At 40.1% G+C, this 14,306-nt stretch overlaps 1 long non-coding RNA gene across 1 annotated transcript in view; it reads left to right on the top strand.

Moving 5' to 3' along the window:
• Positions 1-1,361: 1,361 nt before the first annotated feature.
• Positions 1,362-14,306, top strand: part of LOC125150623 (uncharacterized) — a 61,817-nt gene continuing 48,872 nt past the window's right edge. The window contains exon 1 of the long non-coding RNA XR_007146406.1: positions 1,362-1,746. This is a non-coding gene — a long non-coding RNA (uncharacterized LOC125150623). The remainder of the gene's footprint in view (positions 1,747-14,306) is intronic.

The following is a 14,306-nucleotide window of genomic DNA, read 5'->3' as shown; positions in this document are numbered from 1 at the left end:
GGGAGATATTTTTCCTTTTCGTTTTAATAATACTTTTTCAGTAAATAAAAAGAGTAAAATGTCCATAAATTGTTTTTAGACGTTAAATATTATAAAAACTTAAATAAGTATTAACACATAATCCCATTATCTATTATTGTTCCTCTGTTTTAAATAGAGTTAGAAAACCTGACTACAATATAATCTAAATATAATCTCTTATGAGGAACTGCTGATAAATGTTCTCTTACCAACTCTTTAAGTTCTATGAATTCTCATTTTACTTAGATTTCCTCAGGCTGGAGTCAAATGATTTTTTCAATTTCCCCTAAATTAGGAAAAATTTTTATTGAGGTGAAACTTCCAGAAAATTCACAATCTTCAGCGTACAGCCAGCTCAGTGAACACTCATGTTACCACCCATAAAGATGTCAAACATCTCCAGCTACCAGAAGCTTCCCTCTTGCCAGTCTGCCACCTCTTCCCTGGTTTCCACCCAAATCAGGTTTGTCTTGCCTGTTCTTGACCTTTGTATATATGGAGACTTACAGCCTGTACTCTTTTCTGTCTGACTTCTATGACATTACATTATGTTTGTGAGCTTGATCCGTATTGCAGTGTGTATTCTAGTTCATTTTTCATGGCCATGTACTATTCCAGGGTATGAATATACCGTATTTGATCCATTCTACTCGTCCAGAGCATGGGGTAATGGAGAGAGGTTTGTATTATAATCTGAAGGCCTCAAACCTGCAATGACTTTCCACTCCTCCTGGACAAAGGAAGAGGGAGAGAGGGCCAGCGGGAAAACTTTGGACCTCTTACCTCTGCCCTTTGTCGTGGGGAGGCCTCTTGTCATATGGCATTTAATGATCTTCAGAATCCAGGCCTGACTGGATATCTGGCACTCGCCAGGCCAGAAGTCAGAACTCCAAAATGCCCACATTCTTCTCCCTTGGCCCCGAGGCCTGATTTTGGGGAGACTGTACCTATTGGAGTCTGAGAGTACATTTGATTCACTGGAGGGGAAAGGGACACCACAATGCAGGTGTGTGTTGGGTAAAGCCCGCTGCCCTTACAGTAAAGAGGGAGAGAAAGGTGGCAGATGTGAACCTTTCCAACCCTCCCAGGGATTATGAATGTCATGATCCAGCACAGTGTGGCTGGGTAATTACAAGTGTCACAAAGTCTGTGCCGCGAGGTCGACATCTGGGGAGTGACGCTTTGAGCTGAGACCTGGAGGAGAGGTGGGGAGCCAGCTAGGTGAAGGAGCAGTTGGGCAAGAGAGGGTGGAGGGAAGAAGCTTCTGGAATTAGTGCTTGGCAGGCTCTGGGCACCGGAAGAAGGGAGGGCAGTGGGAGATGGGGCAGGGAGACCGTGGGAAGAGCCAGACCCTGTGGGACAGAGGAAGGATGTTGTCAGATCACACTTCAGAAAGGCTGTTCCAGTCGGGACTGAGTGGGTTGACCAGTCAAGGTTAAGTGCAGGGAGACCGCTTTTCTGATCTGTAAAATGGGGTAATATGCCAATCTCAACAGAGGTGGAACAGAGGTGGAAGGCGAGAGCAGAAGCGGACACACTTTACAGCTTCCAGGTGTCTGTCGTTCGTTCCAGCCCAGGGCGCTGGCGGGCTGGAGGCGGGGCTTGCGGTAGCCCCGGATGTGCGCAGGCGCAGTTCGGCTTTCTCCACCTGCCCGCCTCTGATCCTGGGTGAGCGGTAGCCGTTTCCTGCTCGACGCGGTCTTCTGGCAGGATGGGCAGCGTCAGGTAAGTCCCACGAGGCGTGATGCTACTTCCCTGGTGGTGTTGTCGGTCATTTTGAGACAGACCAGTTGGTGAGGGAGGTATCCGTGTGCAAATCCTCAGTGAAGGGTGGCTGCGGGAAACGGCGGTGAAGGAGGTAGGGGAGGTGGCGAGACCTCGAATCTGTTTTTCCCGGCGCTGGGCAGCCCCATATCCGGCCCGGTGACAAGAGTAGGACCCACCTCAAGCACACCCCGAAACCCCCCTCTGCCGTCTCCGTGTCCCCACCCTGGCCTGTTCCCCACCTCCGTGCAGCTGGAGGCATCACAGCTGCATCGGCCTTTCGAGATCCTGTTCTCCACTCCGCGGCCAGAGAGAACTTTCCAGAGCCAACCAGAGCCCATCACTGCTTTGTTAGGGCTCCTTGACGCTCCCCGTTGAGATTAGAATAAAATCCCAGCTCCTACTGTCCCGAGGCTGTTGGGGCGCCTCCTCCCTGCTGATATCCTCTCCTCTCCCTCCTCTCCTCTCCTGCTCCGGGCCACGCTTGTTGGTTCCCCTGACTCCACATCCCTTCGTGTCTCAGTGCCTTTGCATTTCCTGTTCATGCCCCTGAAAAGTGCTGTCCCCATATCTTTATGTGGCTGGCTCGTCTGTCATTCAGCTAAAATATCATTTTCCTTCTAACAAGGACCTACCCCGACCAACCGATCCAAAGTAACCATTCCTTATTGCTTCTCCAGATTTCTTTTCTTTTTTTTTTAATTTTTTTTCAACGTTTTTTATTTATTTTTGGGATAGAGAGAGACAGAGCATGAACGGGGGAGGGGCAGAGAGAGAGGGAGACACAGAACCGGAAACAGGCTCCAGGCTCTGAGCCATCAGCCCAGAGCCTGACGCGGGGCTCGAACTCACGGGCCGCGAGATCGTGACCTGGCTGAAGTCGGATGCTTAACCGACTGCGCCACCCAGGCGCCCCCCAGATTTATTTTCTTGATAGCACGTGGCACCCTGTGAAATTTTCTTGTCTATTTATTTTCTTGCTGACCGGGGGGGTCAGAATCCAGTGTGAGCTTCATGAGCAAGGGACTTATTTCCTCAGCAGCAGAGTAAGGTTCAGCACGTAGTATGTATTCAGTATATAAAATGTAATGAATGAGTGAGTCAGTGGTAAAGGAGAAGCTGGTGGTGGGGGTGGTGATGGAAGTGGAGGAGGGAGGGAGAGGAGATGGTGGAGGTGATGATGATGCACAGGAAGAGGAAGTAGGGAGTTTTAGGGAGGATGAGCCTGGTCACTCACATGTCCCTGTCTGTGGCTAAATCGTGCCCTTCGCATCTCAAGAGCTGCATATTCTGAGAAGAGATTTGGGGGGGGGGTGCTGCTTTCTGCACTACCTCTGAGCGTCTCCCAGCCTACAGAACACCCCAGAGCCAGCCACGAAGCCCAGCCTTCCTCCCTGTTTAATATTCAGCTTAAACTTTACATACCTTGTTTAAACACTTCAGCACCTTCTCCTCGATTCTGCCCCTCACCAAAAATAAAAAATATTTTGGTACTGCAAATAAAAGCAAATATTTGACACCACTTGGCATTTTTCAGTGCATTAATTAGCAATTTGCTGGATAAATATGGCTGTGTAAATCAACAGTCACTTCCTAATAATTAAAAGCTAAGTCAGATGTTATCAGAAAACCCTCAGGTGTATATGCTCCACGTCTGGGAAATGCTGCTGCTCCTTGCAGTTCTGGCTGAAACACAAGTAGCTGGGAGAGGGTGCTGTTGGTCCTGGGCTGGCCACGCCCTGAGTTCCAGCTTTAGCTTGGGAGGGAGGGAAGCTGGAGATGCTGGCAGTGGGCTGGAGGGTGATGGGTCCCTATGCCTCTCCCAAGGGTCCCACACATGGTTGGGACCGTTGTGAGAAACAGATTTGGTCAAGGTTTGCTGATTGGAATAGGAGTCAGTCTAGACTAGGGAATCTGACATACATAGAGCCCCAGATCAGCCACTTGCTGGCTGTGTGACCCTGGACAAGGCGTTGGTCCTCTCTGAGTCTTAGGTCCTTTGTTTGTAAAATGGGTACAATAAAAGTCCTGCCTCACAGGATCGTTCTGAGGGTAAATAGATAGAATGCATGTGCTTAGCCTGCAATGCGTGCCCCGCAAATGTTAGTGATTAGTGGAGGTGGTTTTCTCTGGGTGACTTGCTCTGGGTCTTATCTCTGCCCGTGTATCTCTTACCTTCTCCTCCTTCCCGTTGCTGCCTAAATGGTCTTGTAGCAAATCTTTGCCTATCACTTCTTTTGTTCAGCTCTCTTTAAAATACCTTCCTGGTGTGTGAAGCAAAATCCTAATCATGGTGTGAATCATGGTGTGTGAATCCTCCCCAGTCCCTGGCTTGGCCAGGATGGGAAGGAGGTAGGACAGGGACGGCCCAGTTGCTTGGCTCCTACAGGGCCAGGGCTGCAAGTGGGGGACCCTCTCCTCTAAGCTGTGTAGTCTCAAACCTGAGGAGGCTGTGGCACAGAAAGATAGGAAGCCAAGTTTCGTGGCTCAGGAAGACCGGGCTGAGCCAGCTGAAAGGGGCGTGGACTGTTAGGCTTGTGGAACAAGATAGTGAACCAAGACTTTCTGTGTAACCGCTTCCTCCCCTCTCCCCATCCCCCTGAAATTACTACAAGGATGTAACGTAGGGGAGCAGAGAGGACACATACTACCAGAAACATAGGGGAAAGTGACACTGATGCATTAGAAACTGGAAGAATTTCTACTAATACTAGAAAGACCTGTCTGGGGAGAGGGCTGGCCGTTTGTGGGATTCCCCACGTGAGAAGGAAGAGTCATCCTGGAAGTCATTAGAGCTTCCTGCGATTGTGTGGCTTCCATGTGCCAGACCTTGGGCCAAGGGAGTCACATGCACCACCTCACAGTGAACCCCCATCACAGCTGAGGGCTAACATGCTATTATGGACCCCATTTTGCACAAGAGGTAGGGTCGCAGCATCCCAGCCAGCTTGTTGTAACCGGAACTTCAAAGACAAGGTTCACTGGCATAGCACGGATGTTCCCATGACATGTGTGCCGTGGTATCTCACCTTATTACTCCCCTGAGGCAACGAAACCCAGAAAATAGCACCGACCCTTCAGCAAACCCCAATGTTTCCCTCGTCTGGGCCTGGATGATTAACACAGTGTTCTCATCTCACCCCCCACGGGGGGACAAAGGTGAGGATGCGTGGACAGAGGAAGACCACTGGGCCTGTGAAAAGACTGAGAAGTTCACAGTAAAGACATTGATGCAAATATTCCCCCTTGAGACAAACTTCCTGCCTGAGTCAGCAGAAATCTTTAGAAAATCTCCAATTTGTATGCCCAGTGAGATTCAAGGGGACACTGTATATCTGAAAAAGTATACTCTGATACTGGAAAACATTGTTTTCAGCTAAAAGGCACAATTAACTGCATTAAAAAAGGCAATGAAGACAGGAAATTGATTGAATACTGTATTAAAACAGAATCCATGATTTGAAAATGGGTTTCAAATTTTTTTCCTTTAATTCAGAAGAAAGGAATAAAGGGATGAGTGAGCTTAGTGGAAAGATTACATTGAAAAAAGACTTAATAAATAGAATAAAACAAACAATAGTCAAAGAAATAATAAAATCAATCTGCCCTTTGAACATTAGGTGAAGTTACTGAAATGAGACCTCTAGCCAGGTGAAATATTTGAATTTGAAGGGTTAAAGGAAAATCCTGTAAGTATCCAGGCAGAGGGCCAAGACAACAATGGCTACAACAGTAATATAAAAATACTTCTCTTTCATGTGATAGTACAAAAGTATGTGATTCAAGGTTTGCATGGGGACTCTGCTCCAGGAGGTTTCCCAGAGTTCTGAAGAATTTATTGAGAGCACAGACTTATTTTATCTTGTTGCGCTGCCATTTTTAGGGTGTTAATTTCATCTGCAAGGGTCCTTGTTAACAAGCAGCAGATTGGAGAAATAATAAAAGCAGGGCGTGCCCCTCACACCCCTTTTAATCACCTACCTCCAGCTGAAAGGGAGGCTGGGATATGTAGTTTTAATGCTAATAAACTGTGTGCTTAGCTAAATGTTAGGGTTCTGTAACTATGAGAGAGAAGAGAATGGTTATCGGAGAACTTTTACCTCTATGCACTACAACTGGAAATTAAAGAGAAAATAAAAAGGAAAACACCCAAATCAATCGTTCTCTACCACATGAAAATTTTTGAAACACTCTATTGTAGCCCTTGGATCAAAGCGGAAATATAAGCAGAAACCGCAGAAAATCTAGAAAATAAAGACAGTGAACTACATATCAGAATCTGTAGGAAATGGTTCAAGTAATACTCAGAGGAAAGGCCTTAAATATTGATATCAATAAACAAGAAAGATGAAAACAAGAAAATTAAATCTCTTATAAGTTAGAAAAAGTACAACAAAATAAAAATAAACCAAAGGAGAGCAAATCAAGAAATTTGTAAAGTATAAAAGAAGAAATTATGAGTTAATAAGAAATATAGAACTAATTACAGGAGGAAACCATTAAGATAGATCAACCACAAAATAATCTAATTAAGAAAAAGGGCAAGAAAGTGTGAATACACAAAATCAAAAATGATAAAAATAACCACAGACAGGACAGTCAAGAATCAGTAAAGTGCTTTGCTTAACTTCATGTAAATATTTAAAAATCTAGATGAATTTGGCAATTTTTTTCCTAAAGTATAAATGATCAAACTCCATCCAAGAAGAGAGAGAAAATCTAAACAGTTTCATTTGTTAAAGTAGCTAAAGTGATCTCCTCAAAAAGCACCAGACCCAGATGGCCTCACAGGGAAATTCTACCAACCCTCTAATGAACTGATAATTAATTCCAATATTATCTAGACTGTTTCAGAGTTTTTAAGAGGAACTTCTTCCTATTTATGTTAATAAAGCAAGTAGAATATTAATACCCAAATTCAAGAAAGATTTCACACCAAAGAGAACATAGTCACTTAGGAAAAGCAGTGCAAATAGTCCTAAATAAAACTTAAATAAACTGAACCTAACAGTACATCAGAAGAAAAATACGTCATGACCAAGTGGAGTTTATTTCATGAATCTACAAATTGTACAGTGTTAGGAAACATACATTCATTGTAGTAATCTAGGATCTAGATCTAAGGAGAAAACTTAATATTATCTTCTTTATAGACACTAAACAGGCATTTGGAAAAGTTCAGCATTCATCTTTGATAGAAATACTTTATAACATAGATATCGGTGGATTCTTCCTTAACATAATAAAGCACATATGTCTTGGCACAAAAGTCAGCATCATGCTTAATGAGGGAACACTAAAAGTATCCCTACTAAAATCAGGAGCAAGGTAAAATTATCTATCACACTGTTATTAAACATTGAGCTGAAGGTACTAGCCAAAAGAAAAGAAAGAAAATGGAAATACAAGTCAAACAATGTTATTTGCAGACAATATGTTCATATATTTAGAAATCACAAGGGAATCGAATTTAAAACTACTATAAACAGAATTCTTTTTTTAAAATATGTGAAATTTATTGTCAGATTGGTTTCCATACAACACCCAGTGCTCGTCCCAAAAGATGCCCTCTTCAATACCCACCACCCCCCCTCCCCTCCCTCCCACCCCCCATCAGCCCTCAGTTTTACTATAAACAGAATTCAACAAGGTGGTGGGGTACAGCTTATGTGGAAGTCAACCATATTTTTGTTGTTGTTGTTTGTACATAAGACCAACCAGTTAGAAGAAATAATAGAAGAAAAAAGACCTCACTTCTAATAGCAGAAAAAAAATTCCAGGAATAAATTTGTCAGGGTATTTGTATAACCTATGAGGAAAAAACTTAAAATACTTCTGAAAAATCTAAAGAAGACTTGAATTAATGGAAACATGCAGTATTCTTGGATAGGAAGATTAGCATGATAAAGAGGTGTTTTCTCCCCAAGTTAATTTATAAATTTAAGATAATCTAAGTTAAAATATTAGTATGCTTTAAAAAAAAAACTGGACAAGTTGATTTTTTAAATTTTTTTTAACATTTATTTAGGGGGAGGGAGAGAGAGAGAGAGAGTGCATGCACAAGCAGCGTGGGTCAGAGAAAGAGGGAGAGAGAGAATCCCAAGCAGACTCTGTGCTGTCAGCACAGAGCCCAGCATGGGGCTCTGTCTCTCAAACCATGAGATCATGACCTGAACCAAAATCAAGAGTCAGATGCTTAACCGACTGAGCCACCCAGGCACCCCATGGACAAGTTGATTTTAAAATTCACGTGAAAAAAATATAAATAAGAATAACTACAAGAACTTAGAAAGAAGTATCATGAGGGGTGCTAATCCAATAGCCATTAAAGTCCTCCATAACTAAAACAATGCTATTCTGGTACATGAAGAGAGAGGCCAGTAGATGAGAAAGCAAAGTTAGAGTCAAATATGTACAGGATTTTAGTAGAAGTTAAAGGTGCCATCTCTAGTAGAAATGTGTGATATGAAATCGATTAACCATAGCCCTAGTCCACAAAACACTTAAAAAAAATTGATCATTAAGCCAGAAAGAAGACTCCGTACTTCCCCAAATGGAGAAATTGTATAGGTCACATTTTTCTGACCTCAGTACAATAAAAGTAGAAATTAATTACAAGGAGAAAAAGACAAACATCTTGGAGATGAAAAATTACTCTGCTAAATAATTGTGTTTTTTTTGTGAGATAGGAAACCAGACTACAGTTTCAGAATACTTGGAAAATGAGACAGTGACAGAACTACACATTAACACTTATGGGATGCAGCTATTCCTGTACTAGCAGGATGATTCACAGCCTTAACTGCTTTTACTGAGCAAGAATAAAAATAAATGGGGTAAGCACCCAACTCGAGAATATTACATGAATAAATTTGAAAATGCCAAAACAAACTATATTCTAGGAAAATATAAACTAAAGCAAAACATAAAATATAAGTAATATTCAAGGAAGAAATTTAGAATATAGTTAAAATCACTTTGCCCAATGGGTTTTATAAGGTGTTTTTTTTTTGTTTTGTTTTTTTTGTTCTTGGTTGGTTGTTTTTTTTTCCAGAACCAAGCAGAGATACTTTCTGGGTCATTTAATTTATACCAGAGTATAAAAGGGAAGGAAAACTTCTTATGGGTTTGTGACTTCCTTGAATATTCTGGATACTAATCAGTGTACAAACTCCATGGAAATTCTGTTGGGATTTTGATTGGATTGTAGTGAATCTACATATCAGTTTAGGAGACTGTATAATACTGAGCCTCCCCATGTATGAGATGATACATTTATTCAGGAAGGTCTTTTTTGACTCTTTCAATAATCTTTGAAACTTTCTCTATAAAATTCTGATACATCTCTTAATAGATGTATTTTTAGGTACCTTGTAGGTTTTGTACAATAGTGGTTATTTTAAGATAAAAAAAATTGATGACCAACAGCATATGAAAAAGATGCTCCGCATCACTAATCATCAGAGACATGCAAATCAGAACGACAGTGGGATACCATCTCACAACCGTTTAGAAAGATACTGTCAACCCTCCCCCCCCCAAAACAAAATAACAAGCATTGGCAAGGATATGGAGAAATTGGTACCCTGTGCCCTGTTGGCGACAGTGTAAAATGGTGTAGCCATTATGGAAAACTACGGCAGTTCTTCAAAAAGTTGAATTACCATTTGAATCCAGCAGTCCCACTTCTGGGTATATACCCAAAAGAATTGAAAATAGATCTCAAAGAGATATGTAGCAGCAGCGTTATTGACAACAGCCAAGAGGTGGAAGCAACCCAGATGTTCATTGACAGATGAGTGATGAACAAAATGTGGCAAATACATACATGTTCGACCTTAAGAAGGAAGGAGATTCTGACAACACGGATGAACCTTGAGGACATTATGCTAAGTGAAATAAGCCAGTCACAAAAAATGGCAAGTACCGTCTGATTCCACTTACATGAGATACCTAGAGTAGTCAAATTCAGAGAGACAGGAAGTGGAATGGTGGTTGCCGATGGGCTGAGGGAAAAGGTAAAATAGGAGTTGTTTAATGGGTATAGGATTTCAGTTTTGCAAGATGAAATGTTCTGGAGATCTGTTGCACAACAGTATGAATATGCTTAACATACTCAACTGTAAAAAGGGTTAAGATGGTTAATTTTATGTTTTTTACCATGATGAAACATTTTTAACTATTAAAAAATTTGAATTGTTAACAGAGCATGAAATTGAAATATGGGTGGGGCGCCTGGGTGGCGCAGTCGGTTAAGCGTCCGACTTCAGCCAGGTCACGATCTTGCGGTCTGTGAGTTCGAGCCCCGCGTCAGGCTCTGGGCTGATGGCTCAGAGCCTGGAGCCTGCTTCCGATTCTGTGTCTCCCTCTCTCTCTGCCCCTCCCCCGTTCATGCTCTGTCTCTCTGTCCCAAAAATAAATAAACGTTGAAAAAAAAAATTAAAAAAAAAAAAAGAAATATGGGTAAGATCACTTTAGTATATTGGTCTTGTCTTAAGCAACTTTGCTCACCCTTTCAACATACTCCAATTATTTGTGTATAGATTCTGTCGGACAGACTGGACAATCATATCGCGAGCAATTAAGTTTTGTTTGTTTCAGTTCTTATTGTTGTCTGATTGTGTGATCCTTAAATTCCAATACACTGTTAAATAAATTGTAATAAAGGGTATTTTTGTCTTATTCCTGATTTTGAAAGGAATGGCTTTAACATTTCACCACTAAGTAGCATGTTTGCTGTAGGTTTTTGGTAGTTTCTCTAGGTCTTCTGTATTCCTTTCTTGCTAAGAGTGTTGCCCCCCATGAATGGGTATTGAACTTTATCAAATACTTTTTTTCTATATATGTTGAAGTAGTTTTATGGTTTTTCTCTGTTAATATATTAATGTAATGAGTTACATAGATTCCCTCATAATAAATTAAATCCAGCTTTGTCTTTTTTATATATAATGCTGGATTTTGTCTATTAATATTTCATTCAGGATTTGTGTTTCTGTGTTTATGAGATACAGTCCTATTTTCCTTTATCATACTGTCATTGTCTGTTGTTTTTGAATTAAGATATTACCAGCCTCCTAGAAAAAGTTAGGAAACAGTAACTGTTCTGTTTTTTGAGATAGTTTAAGACTAATGTGGTGGTTAATTTTATGTGTCAACCTGACTGGTCCATGGGTTACCCAGGTATTTCGCCAGACATATTCCCTCTCTCCCTCTTCCCTTCCTCCCTCCCCCCACTTTCTTTCTCTCTCCCTCGCTCTCTCTCTCTCCCTCTCTCTCTTTCACATATATACGCACGTGTGTGTGTGTGTGTGTGTGTGTGTGTGTGTGTGTGTGTGTGTGTATAATTTGCTGGCTCTGTTTTTCTGGTGAGTCCATAATACAGTTGACCTTTGACTAAACAACATGAGTTTGAACTGCATAGGTCCACCTATACGTAGATTTCTTAAAAAATACATACAGTACTATAAATGTATTTTCTCTTCCTTATGCTTTTCTTAACATTTTGTCCTTTCTGGCTTACTTTATTGTAAGTATACATTATATAATATGTATAACACAAAAAATACATATTAATCAGCTGTTTATATTATCAGTAAGGCTTCTTGTCAACAGTAGGCTATTAGCAGTTAAGTTTTGGTGGGAGAGGTCAGAAGTTATATGGATTTTCCGCGGAATGGAGGGTTGATGCCCCAACCCTTGATTATTTGTTTGTTGAATGTTTGGTAGAAGTTGACTGTTACCATCTGGGCCTGGTGGGGTTTTTTGGGTAGAGGTGCAGTTAGATTTTATATTAAGGATTCAATTCTTTAACGAATATGAGTCTCTTCAGAGTTTCTAATTCTCCTTGAGACAATTTTGGTAAGTTAGATTTTCTTTGAAGTTAGCCATTTTGGACTAGGTTTTCAATTTTATTGGCATAAAGTTGTTCAAAAGATCCTTTTGTGATATTTTTTGAAAATTTTTAATGTTTATTTTTTAGAGAGAGAGAGAGACAGAGTGTGAGCAAGGGAGGGGCAGACAGAGAGGGAGACACAGATCTGAAGCAGACTCCAGGCTCTGAGCTGTCAGCACAGAGCCCTGCAGGGCTCGAACTCATGAACTGTGAGATAGTGACCTGAGCTGAAGTCGGACGCTTAATCGACTGAGCCACCCAGGCACCCCTGTGATTTTTAAAATCACCATTTTCTCTGTATTTTTTTCTTTGTTAATTCCTATTACATATTAGTGTCTTTTCTTTTTCTTATTAATAGCTTTTGGTTTTGTTGATTTTTTCATTATTTGTTTTTAAATTTGATTATTTCCAGCTCCTATCCTTATTATTTTATTTATTTTTCTTTCTTTGGGTTGCTCTATTCTTTTTATAATTTTGTGATTTGGGTGCTTAGCTTATTAATTTTCATTCTCCTGGTCTAATATAAATCTAACCTTCAGGTACTACTTTAGCAGGACCCCACAAGCTTTGATATATACTATTTGAATCATCGATAATTATTCTTTTTTGATCCATAAGTTATTTACAGCTGTGCTGTAACACAGAATGTCATTCTTTATCTTTTTATTCTAATTTAATTGCACTGTGGTCAAAAAAGATGATATGTATGCTAGTAAGACTTTGGAACTTGTGGAGAGTTACTTCATGGCCTGGTATCTGTCATTTTTGCAAAACTTATGTGGTCAAAAAGAATAGGTTTTCTATAATTGTTCATTATATCGTCAAGCGTGTTAATTGTCTTATTCAAATGTTCTGTAGTCTTAAAAATGTTTTGTCTGCTTCATCTGTAAATTATTGTTTGAGTTTGTGTAAAATTTTCCACTATGATATTGGATTTATCAGTTTTAAAAATAATCTATTACATTTTTATGTATTTTGTGAGAGTATGATGTTAAGTGTATACATGATAATGACATAACTATTATATATTACAGGTGAGGTGTTCTTTTCATCATCATATACTGTTGATATTCTTTTGAGTTAGTCATGATTTTTGTCTTAGAGTCTGTTTTTCCCCCCTGATATTAATAGAGCCACCTCAGCTGTTAGTTGGTATAATTTTTCTGTCCCTTTATTTTCAATTTTTTTATTCACAGATAACTAGATTTTGATTTTTAAAACTCAATCTGAAAAATATAATTTTTAACTGAATAGTTTTAGTCCACTTACAATTATTACAAGCCGCAAAAGGTCCATATTTAGTTTTTTAGTAACTATTTTGTACCTTTTGTAAGCCATACTTTTAATTTGCTTATTTTTCTGTCTTCTTTTGGATTGATTGAATTTTATACTCCCTTTTTCCCCTTCTATATTCTAATTTTAGTCTTAGGGTGTGACCTTTCACTTTTTTAAAATAAACTTTTAATTTTAGAATAGTCTCAAACTTACAGAAAAATTGTAAAGATAGAACAGAGGTTCTGGTATGCCCCACAATCAATTCTTTTTATTGTTAATATGGCTTGTTTGTTACAGTCAATGAAGTAGTATCGACCCTAACATAACATATTTACTCATATTGCCTTGGGTTTTACCTAAAGTTTTTTTTGTTTGTTTTTTTACAAATTGTAGCAGTTTTTATTGTTCACATTTTTATGAGGAAGAAGTAAGATAATGGTACTTAACCAGTAGAATTGATTGTGTTTTCCAGGGATTCAATAAGTATTTTTACTTCTTAATTTTTTATTGAGGTATGATTGACATATAACATTGTATTAGTTTGGATATACAGCATAATGATTTAATTAAAAAAATTTTTTTTAACATTTATTTATTATTGAGAGACAGAGAGACACGGAGCGTGAGCAGGGGAGGGCCAGAGAGAGGGAGACACAGAATCGGAAGCAGGCTCCAGGCTCTGAGTTGTCACCACAGAGCCCGATGTGGGGCTTGAACTCACAAACTGTGAGATCATGACCTGAGCCGAAGTCGGTCGCCCAACCAACTGAGCCACCCAGGAGCCCTAATATTTGTACACATTTCAAAATGATCTTCACAGTAAGCCCAGTTACCATCCATCACCATACATAATTACAAAACACATTTTTTCTTGTGATGAGAACTTGTTTTTCTCAAGTTTATTTATTTTGCTTTCGTGACCTCTGCACCCAACGTGGAGCTTGAACTAATGACCCCAGGATCAGAGTTGCATGCTCTTCTGACTGGGCCAGACAAGCACCCCTTCTTGTGATGAGGACTTTTAAGATTTACTCTCTTAGCAACTTTCAAATATGCAATACAGTATTATTAACTATAGTCACCGTGCCATACATTGCGTCCCCATGACTTACTGTATAACTGGAAGTTTGTACCTTTCGACCTCCCTTTCCCATTTCACCCACCTGTACCACTCATTCCCCTCTGGCAACAGCCAGTCTGTTCTCTGCATCTGTAAGTTTGATTTTTTTTTAGGGGGGTTGTTTGTTTTGTTTTTTAGATTTTATATGTAAGTGAGATCCTATGGTAGTTTTGTCTTTCTGTATCTGACTTATTTCCCTTAGCATAATGCCCTCAGGGGTAATCCATGTTGTTG

This window comes from Prionailurus viverrinus, chromosome D4 (assembly GCF_022837055.1).
Source record: "Prionailurus viverrinus isolate Anna chromosome D4, UM_Priviv_1.0, whole genome shotgun sequence".
Taxonomy (NCBI): domain Eukaryota; kingdom Metazoa; phylum Chordata; class Mammalia; order Carnivora; family Felidae; genus Prionailurus; species Prionailurus viverrinus.
This window is presented reverse-complemented; position numbering and strand designations above follow the sequence as displayed.